The sequence below is a fragment of the Lactuca saligna genome, chromosome 5 (genome assembly GCF_052625555.1).
Source record: "Lactuca saligna cultivar CGN05327 chromosome 5, ASM5262555v1, whole genome shotgun sequence".
NCBI classification, from domain to species: domain Eukaryota; kingdom Viridiplantae; phylum Streptophyta; class Magnoliopsida; order Asterales; family Asteraceae; genus Lactuca; species Lactuca saligna.
In genome coordinates, this window is record NC_136421.1 from 32,482,910 (window position 1) to 32,494,796 (window position 11,887).

Sequence of the window (11,887 nt, forward strand, 5' to 3'; positions counted from 1 at the left end):
GGAAGCATGAGGATGTGCATAGACTACCGAGAGCTGAATAAGGCAACGGTGAAGAAAAAGTATCCATTGCCAAGGATTGATGACCTATTCGATCAGCTGCAAGGTTCAAGCTACTTCTCAAAGATCGATCTTAGGTCAGGATATCATCAGCTGAAGGTGAGAGAACAGGATATTGAGAAGACTACATTCAGAACAAGATATGGACACTACGAGTTCTTGGTTATGTCATTCGGACTAAGCAATGCTCCCGTAGCATTCATGGATTTAATGAATAGGGTTTGTAAACCATTCCTCGATAAATCTGTGATGGTGTTCATCGACGACATTCTCATCTACTCGAAAAGCCAGGAGGAGCATGGCAAGCATCTACGAGAAGTGTTGGAGGTGTTAAAGAAAGAGAAGCTTTTTGCAAAGTTCTCCAAATGCGACTTTTGGATATGTGAAGTCCAATTCTTGGGCCATGTTGTTAACCAGGAGGGAATAATGGTTGACCTCGCCAAGATCGAAGCTGTAATGAAGTGGGAACGTCCGAAGAGTCCCACGGAGATTCGAAGCTTTCTAGGATTAGCCGGATATTACCGACGATTTATCCAAGGCTTTTCTTCGATAACTGCTCCATTAACAACTTTGACCCATAAAGGAGCTACGTATACATGGAGTGAGAAACACGACGAGGCATTCGAGAAGCTAAAGAAGAAGTTACGTGAAGCACCAATACTTTCTACCCGATGGAGTCGAAGATTTCGCGGTTTATAGTGATGCATCTGGAGTCGGGTTGGGTTGTGTTCTGACCCAAAGAGAAAAGGTGATAGCATACGCATCCCGACAATTGAAAGAGCACGAAAAGAACTACCCCACTCATGATCTGGAGTTGGCAGCGGTAGTATTTGCCTTAAAAATATGGAGGCATTACCTCTACGGCACGAAGTGCAAGCTCTTCACTGATCATAAGAGTCTCCAGTATCTCTTTAATTAGAAGGAGTTGAACATGAGGCAATGACGCTGGCTAGAACTTCTCAAGGACTACGACTGTGAGATACTTTACCACCCAGGTAAAGCAAATATTGTTGTTGATGCTCTCAGTCGGAAAGTCAATCTTGAAAGGAAAAGGCCAAGAGCGTTAATAATTAAAGTTGTCTCGACGATTGTGGAAAGTATCAGGAAAGCTCAAGAAGAAGCTTTAGGGAAGAATGACCGAAAGGAAGAACGTTTGGGAAAAACGTTAGTATTCGGAACAAACAGTCGAGGACTAAAGGTATTCCAAGATCGAATCTGGGTACCTAAGACGGGAGGAATAAGCGATCTTCTAATGGAAGAAGCACACAAGACCATGTACTCGATTCATCCCGGTAGCACTAAAATGTATAGGGACCTAAAACCCTACTACTGGTGGCCGACGATGAAGCTCGATGTTGCGAAGTATGTGGCCAAGTGCGTAACATGTGCGAGGGTTAAGGCACAACATCAAAAACCGTATGGGAGTTTAGAACCCTTACTTGTACCCATGGGTAAATGGGAAGACATCACCATGGATTTTGTGACTAAACTGCCCAGAACGAAGAACGGACACGACATGATTCGGGTAGTCGTGGATCGTTTCACCAAGAGTGCACACTTCATAGCCGCCAACGAGAATTGGTCTATGGATAAGCTCGCAAATGCTTACGTGAAGGAAATTGTAAGACTTCACGGTGTCCCTCTTACGATTGTGTCAGATCGTGATAGTCGTTTCACGTCGAGGTTTTGGAAGAGTCTGCAAAAGGAATTGGGTACGAAATTATGTTTGAGTACTGCTTACCACCCACAAACCGATGGTTAGAGCGAAAGAACGATTCAGACATTGGAAGATATGCTGAGAGCATGTACCCTCGAATTCCAAAGGAATTGGGACGAGCACTTACCTCTAGTAGAATTTTCCTACAACAATAGTTTTCACTCGAGCATCAAGATGGCACCTTATCAAGCCTTGTATGGACAGAAGTGTCGTACGCCGTCTTGTTGGCTTGAGGCCAGAGAGAAGCTGTTTATGGGCCCCGAGATAGTCCATGAGACTGCTGAGAAATTGAAAGTGATTAGGGAAAGAATGTTAGCAACTCATGATCGTTAGAAGAGCTATGCTGACAAGAAAAGACGACTGATAACCTTCAAAGCTGGGGATTCCGTTTTGCTTAAAGTCTCACCGTGGAAAGGACTTATACGATTCGGGAAACGAGGAAAGTTGAGTCCAAGGTTTATTGGACCGTTCAAAGTTCTTCAGAAGATTGGGAACCAAGCTTACAAGCTGGAATTGCCCGAAGAACTCAATGGTATTCATAACACCTTCCATGTGTGTTATTTGAGGAAATTCATGGGAGATGTTCCCGACATAATTCCAATCTCAGAGTTAAGGATAGAGGCTGACCGAAGAACCTGAGGTAATTGTTGACCGTAAGACTAAGAAGTTACGACGTAAGATGGTTGACTTAGTGCTAGTCCGATGGAATCATTCGAATGGGCCAAATCTCACTTGGGAAACAGAGGATGAAATGATGAGTCACTATCCACATCTGTTTGATGATGTATGATTCCGGGACGGAATCATCCTAAGGGGGGGAGAATTGTAAAGCCCGGGTTTCAGAGCTAAGCATTTTTGTCAATATAATAGTCTAGGTCAACTCTTGTAACTCTTTTTGAAGTAATAAATATGAAATATTGAGTATTATGTGAATTATGTGTGTTTATGTGTTTATTATTTAATTATAAATGTATAATTAATAAAGAATAAAAATGAGCATCAAAATTAAAGTGTGAGATAATCCCAATATCTCAACATAAAGTTGTAGAATACATCTCAAGGTTTCCGTACATATAAAGAATGCCGAAATCCGAGCTATAACGAAGAAGTTATGGTCTGCCGAAATTTTACGGTAAAACCGGCACGGCACTGGGAGACGTAAATAGTGAATTTAGGATAGAAGACTTTTTAGCCTTATAAATCTAAACAAAAGTCTTAGAATATGTTAAACTAAGAACATCGATAAAAAGAACGCCCAAATCTGACTTCGTATGAAGAAGTTATGATTTTTCTAAGATTCGGCTTAGCAGTGCACGGCCCGAAACTCGAATTTTAGTTCGAGCGGTTTTTGCCTTACGCGACCTAAATTAGAGTTGAAGATCTCATTAATAGGAACTCAACGGTAAAAAGACAGACAAAAACGGAGTCTGTATGAAGGAGTTATGAATTCTTCGCGGTCATTTAACAGTCTAAACGCCTCCTACTGTTAAGTTTGAGATCGGTCGAGAATTAACCAACGGAGTCTAAACGAAAGTTGTAGATATTGATTTTACCTATGCGTGGATATAAAGAACATCAAAAACGGAGATCGTATGCAAAAGTTATGATTTTTCTAAGATTGAGGGCTGATACGCGATATGGGGTGACGTGGCACCACCAGAATTGGACACGTGGCACCACCAGAAGGCCACCACATGGACCAACTCGGCGAGTAGGTCCCCCCTACTCGGTGAGTCCATCAGATTTCTCCCCTATAAATAGAGGTGCCGGGTTCCCTCATTTCCTCACCCCTCAACCCTCTTCTTTCTCTCTCTAAACTCTCTCTCTAAGCCCCTAACCCCCCTAAAAGCCTAGGTAAACCCCCTAGAACCCGAAGGAAGCCCCGAGGCTCCCGGAGTCCCAAGGAAAAGGGTCTTTCGGCTCGGGAACGCTGCTCCAACGGAGCCCAGTTTTCGAGAAAAACCCGCTGTAAGTGAGTTGTACCTATCCTATCTTTAGTTTAGCTTATGTTTTTATATAGGAATGTTATTATGTCCTTAAAATAATTATTTGGGCTATTATTATGAGTTACATTGAGTGTTATCAATGCTTATATAATAATAATTATAGTCATATAATTAATTTGTCGCAGTTATCATTAGACTAAACCCTAGTGGTATCGATACTAGGTTTTATCGAAGAAAAATCGTTGTGAGAGTATCGAAGCGCTGTCCGAGTGCTGAGTCACCACCTTTCAGGTGAGTGCATAGTTACTTTCAGCTTACACATAGATATGAAGTATTTAATATAAATTACGTGCTATGTGTGCATAATATCTGAATACTTGCTATCTATGTTGGATGAACGTTTTATACATGTTTTCAAAGATTTAAACTGTATATGTATTTTATATCTACAAAATGTGTTGGGAAAAACATGGGTAGATGTAATAGTTGTTGTGTGACAAAATAAAATAGTGAGAGGCCTCGTTATAGATGTTATTGATGATCCAGTCATCTAGCGGTGTATAGATGACGACCACAGACTATTCTAGACAGTCCAGTGGAACACTAGCAGGCTCGCAACCTGTAGGTGTTTATTTGAACTGTGTGCTCACCAGATGTACTCCATCCCCCACATTGTTGCCTTTAGGACATCTACTGCTGAGGAATCCCCTTAGCAGTAGTGTCCGTGCCGATGATGATCCTTAGGCTAGGTCCCTTACGATAGGTGTTTAGGGACGTAAAGTGAGGATAACGGGAACGGGTAATCGGGTTATTGTTGATTGATGAAATTAATAAACTTATTTATTATGGGTTGAAAACCCTATGTGCTCACCAGGCTCCCAAGCCCGACCCACTCAGTTTTATGTATTACAGGTAGTGGAGCTTGAGCATAGATATGATGTTTGGACGAGGGATTACGGATATAAGCCTGTAGATATGAAATAATGTAGTAAGGCTTGTATTGTACTGTTTATGCTTTTGATCTGTACGAACATGACATCCCGAGTCTTTTAATGAAACACGTTTCTATGGAAATGCTTTTGATAAATCTTTATCATATTTTGTTTTGGGACAAATTCCGCAACACTTTTATTTAAAAATGTTACTCTGATTTTTAAACAAAGCATAAACAAGCCGGTCTTTTCTGGACGTGATTTTGGGGATGTCACAGTATCTTGATATAATTCAAGAGAGCATCCTCCTGAATATCCTCCGATGGAACCACTACAAAATCATTGACCAAAGATTTCTGCAATGAGATACATGAAACGTACTATGGATCTGACTAAGCTCCTCGGGATGATCCAAGAGATGGGCTAACCGGCCTACCCAGACCAAAACTTTTAAAGGAGAGATATACCTTGGGCCCAGATAGCCCTTCTTCCTGAATCGGATGACACCTTTCCAAGGCGACATCTTCCCGAGAACCATATCCGAAACTGGAACTCTGGGTCTGATCGACGCTTGTCGGCATAACTCTTCTACCGACTCTATGCCGTCTGAAACCGACACCCCATGACGTGCCATGACTTCCCTGATGTATATATTGACCAAATTCTCCGCAATGATACTCTCCTGAATAAGAATAAAATGAGCGCTCTTGGTCAATCGATCCACGATGACCCAAATGGAATCCACTCTACATGCTGTCTGAGGCAGCTTCGTAAATAAATCCATGGTAATCTCTTCCCATTTCCAAATGGGAATTTCTAACTGCTGCATATTTCTATGAGGTCGCTGATGTTCGACTTTGACCTTCCTATAAGTAAAATACCTCTCCATATACCAAGCTACATCTCGTTTCATACAGGGCCACCAATAATCATGACGAATATCTCTATACATCTTTGTCACACCCGGATGAATAGAGAATCTTGAATTGCGCGCCTCCTCCATCAGAACCTGACGTGCACCACCCCAATAAGGAACTCACACCCTCCGATGGAGAGTCAATAATCCCCGGCTATCATAATCGAAGGAAGCCACCTAACCCACTACGTGCTCACTCTTCCGGTGCTCTTCCTTCGTAGCCTCAACCCGAGCCTCTCGAATTTTCTCAAAGAGTGAAGTAAGCATTGTCATCCTCATATAGGTATCCCTGATCGGAGCCACGACCACTTTGTTGCTGAGAGGATCGGCCACCAAATTGGCCTTCCCCAGATGGTAAAGGATCTCACAATCGTAATCCTTCATCACATCCAACCACCTACGCTACCTCGTGTTCAGATTCGGCTGATCCATCAAATACCTCAGGCTCTTGTGGTCCGTGTAAGTAGTACAACAAACCCTATAGAGGTAATTTCACCAAACCTTGAGGAGAACACCATATCCCCCAACTCCAAATCATGCGTAGGATAGTTTGTATCATGAGGCTTCAACTACCTTGAAGCGTAAGCTATAACGCGACCCCTCTGCATCAGAACTGCACCCAAACCGGTGATTGATGCATCCTAATAAACTACAAAATCCTTAACACCCTCTGGCATGTTCAGAATCGGTGCCTCACACAATCTCTATCTTAGAGTCTCAAAAGCGGCTTGCTGCTCAGGCCCCCACCGAAGTGATAGTCTTCTTTATCAATCGAGTCAGAGGAACCGCTATCTTGGTGAAATGTTGAATGAATCTCCGATAGTAGCTTGCCAACCCGAGTAAACTCCGAATCTCAGATGGAGACTTTGGAACCTCCCATCCCATCACTGCCTCACCCTTTAGCTGGGTCAACCAAAATACCGTTATGGTTGACAAGGTGCAGTTTCGAGATGCCCTCGAAACTGCACCTTGCACAACCAAAACTCGAACTTGGAGAAGTTCGCATACAGTCTCCCTCTCCTCAAGATCTCTAAAACCTCCCTCGTATGATCCTCATGTAGCTCCTGGGTATCAGAATAGACCAGGATAACATTGATAAAAAATCACACACCGATCCAACATCGACGTGCATATGCGGTTCATGAGGTCCATGAACACGAATGGAGCAATTGTGAGCCCAAAGGGCATCACTACGAACTCATAATGACCATAACAAGTCTGGAAGGCCATCTTCTGCACATCATCCTCTCCGACCCTCATCTAATGATAACCCGAACGTAGATCAATCTTTTAAAACCAAGATGCTCCCTGAAGCTGGTCAAAAAAATCATCAATGCTTGGAAGCGGATAACTGTTCTTCACCGTTAGCTTATTCAGCTCCCGTTAGTCAATACACATCCGATGCGACCCATCCTTCTTCTTCACAAGTAGGATTGGCGCTCCCATGACGAACTGCTCGGTCGAATGAATTCTATATCTAACAGCTCCTGCAGTTATGTAGATAACTCTTTCATCTCTGAAGGAGCTAGCCGATACGGTGCTTTGGATATCGGAGCTACAACAAGAACCAAGTCAATCCTAAACTCCACTTGCCTTTCCGAAGGTACTCCAGAAAAGTCCTCCAGGGACATATTTAGGTATTAACGAACAATCGACACATCATCCATAGTCACCTTACCCTTTTCCCGAGTATCCATTACATAGGCAACATATCCAGAACAACACTGTTGAATTTAGCGTCTAGCCCTAGCTATTGAACATATAATCGGACCATGCTAGGCACTTTCTCCTAAATCACTAACTCTCCCCCACTTAGGGTCTGAATGCTTACCATATGATGTTCATAATCAATCACTTCCCCATTGGGGCTCAACCAATCCATCCCTATAATAACCTTGTTCCCACGCAAAGGAATATGAACCAAATAATTCAGATATTGCTTGTTGAACATCTCTAGAAGACAACCCCGATGTACCCTAGATAGCCAGATAGATCAATCCTCTATAATCTCAACCTCTAATCTAGCTCCCCCAAAGCACCAACAAACCTCTTGGTGAGCACATGAGATACAAAAGCTCGGGTATCCCCCGAATCAAACAATACCAAGGCAAAGATACCATTCACGAGGAACGATCCTAAAACAAAACACATAAATATAAGTAGAAAAATTCAGCATAAATAAATAGATAAGGAGAAGATACATACCAGTCACCACATCAAGTGTTGCGTGAGCCTCTTCTATTGTTAGCTGAAAAGTCATGCTCCTGGGAACATGCGCATCCGCCTTACTTTGGAGGCCGTCAGTAACCCGTAGAGTCTTTGGAACGGGTGCTACCACTAGTCCCGCTGCTGCCAAACTCAGACAATTGGCCTTTTATGGGTCCCTCTGATTATAATGGAAGCGAAACGGGTGACATGTCTGGGTGTTGGTGGTAGTAGCAGTACAATCCCTGCTAATATGACCCGTCATGTTGAACAAGAAGCAGTCGGAACCACCCACCCTGCACGTCCCATCGTGCACCTTTTCGCACTTGCCATAATGGCCCTAGCCTTGCTGGCTTCTCGATCTCAAGTAAAAAACCTTGGGCATCTTGCCCGAACCCTCTGAACCCTGAACATGATCTAGCTTCCTCTTCCTCTCCATCTCTAAATCAATCTCTCTCTGGATTTCGCAAACATATCATCCAGTGTACAACAACTGGATCGACTTACAAACTATCGGGTATCACTCCTAAACATCTCATGGTACCTCACCTTCTTCATCTCCTCATCTGCCACATACTGCAGAACCAGCAACACCCTCTCGCGTAACATAGTGGTGCTCTCAACCACTTTCTCAGTAGTCTGGTGGAGATCTTGAAACTCTCGTGTCAACTGCTGGATCTTAATCACAGGTGCGATATCGGCCCAAAATCTCATCAAAAAATCTTCCCAAGTCATGTACTCAATCGCCTTGCCTCCCAAGGCATGCCTTACCTCCTCCCACCAGTCGTGAGATTTGTCTTTCAGAAGACAATAAGCAAGTTTGACCTATGCCCCATCGGGACAACTGCTAGTGCGGAAAGAATTAGTGACATCTGTTAACCAATGTCTGTTCTTGATTAACGCCTTCTTCCTAAAAAAATACAAGGCTCCACATTCCCAAAACTCACGAAAAGTCAAAGTGTTATCTCCCATCATCGCTACCATCTCCAAACGAAATAAGCCCAAGCTCTCCTGTAAAACCTCTATGATACCCTCCTTGATTGTACCGAAGACCACATGAGTCTACTCAATAATATTACGCATAATCTCTGATGAAATGAACTCCCACATTTGATCATCCAACTATTCAGCTCCAGAACCCGAACCTAAACCCTCACCAGTGCCAGAACCACTACCAGGTCTTCATCGAGTCACAACCATACTGAAAATAGACCATTCAAACCATCATAAAACATACACACACACACATATATATATGTATATATATATATGTATGTATGTATGTATGTATGTATGTATATATATATATATATATATATATATAAACATTGAGAGACTCCATACTCTACAAGCTTCTTGGTATCATCATAACTTTCCTTGACTTGAGTACAGATCCTCTGCTTTTAGTAGTACGGGCCCATACTACGTTCCACATCTATTTGTACTTTCCTCAAGGATCTCTTCAAATCCGCCAAGTCACTACCTTATCTGTACATACAATCCTCAATAAGACAAGGCTCCCAACACTAAATCTCTTCCTAGGTTTTCAAGGGGTAACCACCACACTACTCCCTGGCATCAGATGCAGAAGGAACTCCCCTAACACCTCTAACTAGATCATGAATAAAATTACACATTGTTAACGTTACCATGAACAATCACGTTAAATGTAACGGAGATAAAAAAAAAATGAGATGTTATCTCGTCAGGACTTTGGCCAAGGCCTGATCTTGACCAATGCAGTATAGCACCTAGGTGGCAGTTCGTTTCCCTCCACGAAGGACGAAAATCCCCTGCGATCTTCTCATTCACTCATGACCAATCAAAACATGACATAAAGCTTAGGTGACGCCCAAAACTGACGTCAGCAAGCAGTTAGTTAACGTAGGTGTGATCCTCCCAGTCAGAGGAGGCTACATCTCATGCTCATCGGATGAGGTCTCCACGATCTGTTAGAAGCAGGTATAAAAGGATCTCTTCCACCTCAAGAAAAGGATCCATCTTCTCTCCCACGAATATTACCCTAAAATTACCTCTCTTAGAAAACTAACTTGATCATCGGAGCGATGTCCTGGGAGATGTCACAACTGGAAATTTTGTGTTATGTAATCTATACACTCAAGTTAATGTGAATCCAAAACTTAAGAACATGATTGACACCTACTATTATGACATCAAAAACTCCAATCAAAGGCATCATACAAGTACTACAAATAGTCATCAAACAATTGGAGACCCTAGAAGTCCTTGTTTAAGTCCATTTTGGATTAGGACTTCCTTATTGGATCCAAATGGACCAATAAGCTTCCAATTAGACTATCATGGGCTTAGAACCCTAATTGGGCTCTAATTGGACCCACACTAATTTATTTCAACATTTTGGGCCATGTTGGGCCTAGAATGAAATGAATTAAAAGCCTTGATACATGAATAACCTAAACTAGTCCAATAAAAATATAAAAATCCTACCACATTCTTTTAGACTTAAAACATACCCAAATTAACTCTAACATTGGGCTTAGAAGCAAGGGCCCAAAATTTTCCTTTTCCCTTCCAAAAATCTCGGTTCAAGGCCCAAACCCAAGAAAAGGAAGAGAGTTGACTTTGTTTTGCCACTTCATTATTGTCTTTTGGATATCCATGCAACTTATCCCATATCTCCATGCATATCACTTCAAAGGTCATCTCTTCTTCCTCTCTCTCTCTCTCACTCTCGGCCACATCTCAAACACACACACAATTCACAAACTCTCTCAAGAACACTCAAGAAACTCTCTCCTTTCCTCTCCACAATTTCGAGATTCTAAGAAGCTTTCAAGAGGATCTTTTAAGCTAATCACCATCTTAGGTAAGTATTTACTTATATACATGATCTAGATATTTCATTCCATCAAAAACCTCTTCTAAATCTATTCCAACTTGTGATCATACACCTTAGAAGTCACCAAACTCGAGATCTACCAAGGAAAGGTGCTAAGGCCGAAAAATCACTTCATTTTCTTCCCTCTTTTCCTCAAAAACCGAAAGCTTCAAACAAGGTGAGCTTCATACCCCCTATTTTCTGTTTTTATGAGTTTTTTTTTTTGGGGGGGGGGGGGGGGGGTGGGGGAATACAAGTGAAAGTGTAGATCTATATGTGTTTTGTATGCTTTGTATGATTTACATGCTTATATGTGTGCTTTTGTGAGTTATAATGTTGGATTTAGCCATAAAACCCCTCAAAACCGAGATATACCTTATGTTAAATGATTTTAGCCTCTACTATATTTCTACATACTAAGTGTTTCTAGAAAAATAGCTAAGTGGTTTATTAATAATTTCTTTGGGCTAAAAACACAATTTTTGGACCTAAAATGTGAAAAATACAAAATTAAGGGCCCAAATTGACATATCACGAATTCTGATGGATAAGGTGTGTCAAAACAGTTTTAATAAAACCATTTCTGGAAATATACTCATTTAGAGAATTAAAAACATAAATTTCAAGCTTAATGGGCTAAAAATGACATTTTCGGCCCAATGAGGCCCATTATGCGAAATTTTTTGTTTTGGAGGGCCAAAACTGTGTTTTTTTGTAAAACAGTGGACTATAAGTGTTCCAAGTCCTTTTCAAAGGTTTAAAATGCTTTTTAAATTTAAAAAGGACCAAAGTTGCAAAATTTTACAATTTGGGCCAAAATTGTCAAAATTGCGAAAAAGAAGGGTTATAACCGAGAAAACTGAAATCCCAGGGACTTAAGCTGTTTTCTATGAAAAATATGCTGAAAAATATTAATTTCAATAATTTTTGGTGTTAAAATGTCAAGAAAATTGATTTAAGGACCAAACCGGAAAGTATTTAAATAAAGGGTTGAAAAAGTAAATTTTACAAACAATGAGGGGCTAAAAACAGAAAACTTTCAAGGCTAATTCAATACATGCAATTTGACCAAATGATGGCACCGCGACTATCGAAGAAATACAATACATTACAACACCAAAAGTCGTTGTTAAACGAATTGGTTCGGTCTCGAACCAATAAAAATCCGAAACTACTAACACGACGACACTATGACACTATGACACTACGATTCATACTAATAACGTTTGGGAATTCAATATACATGCGAGTGTG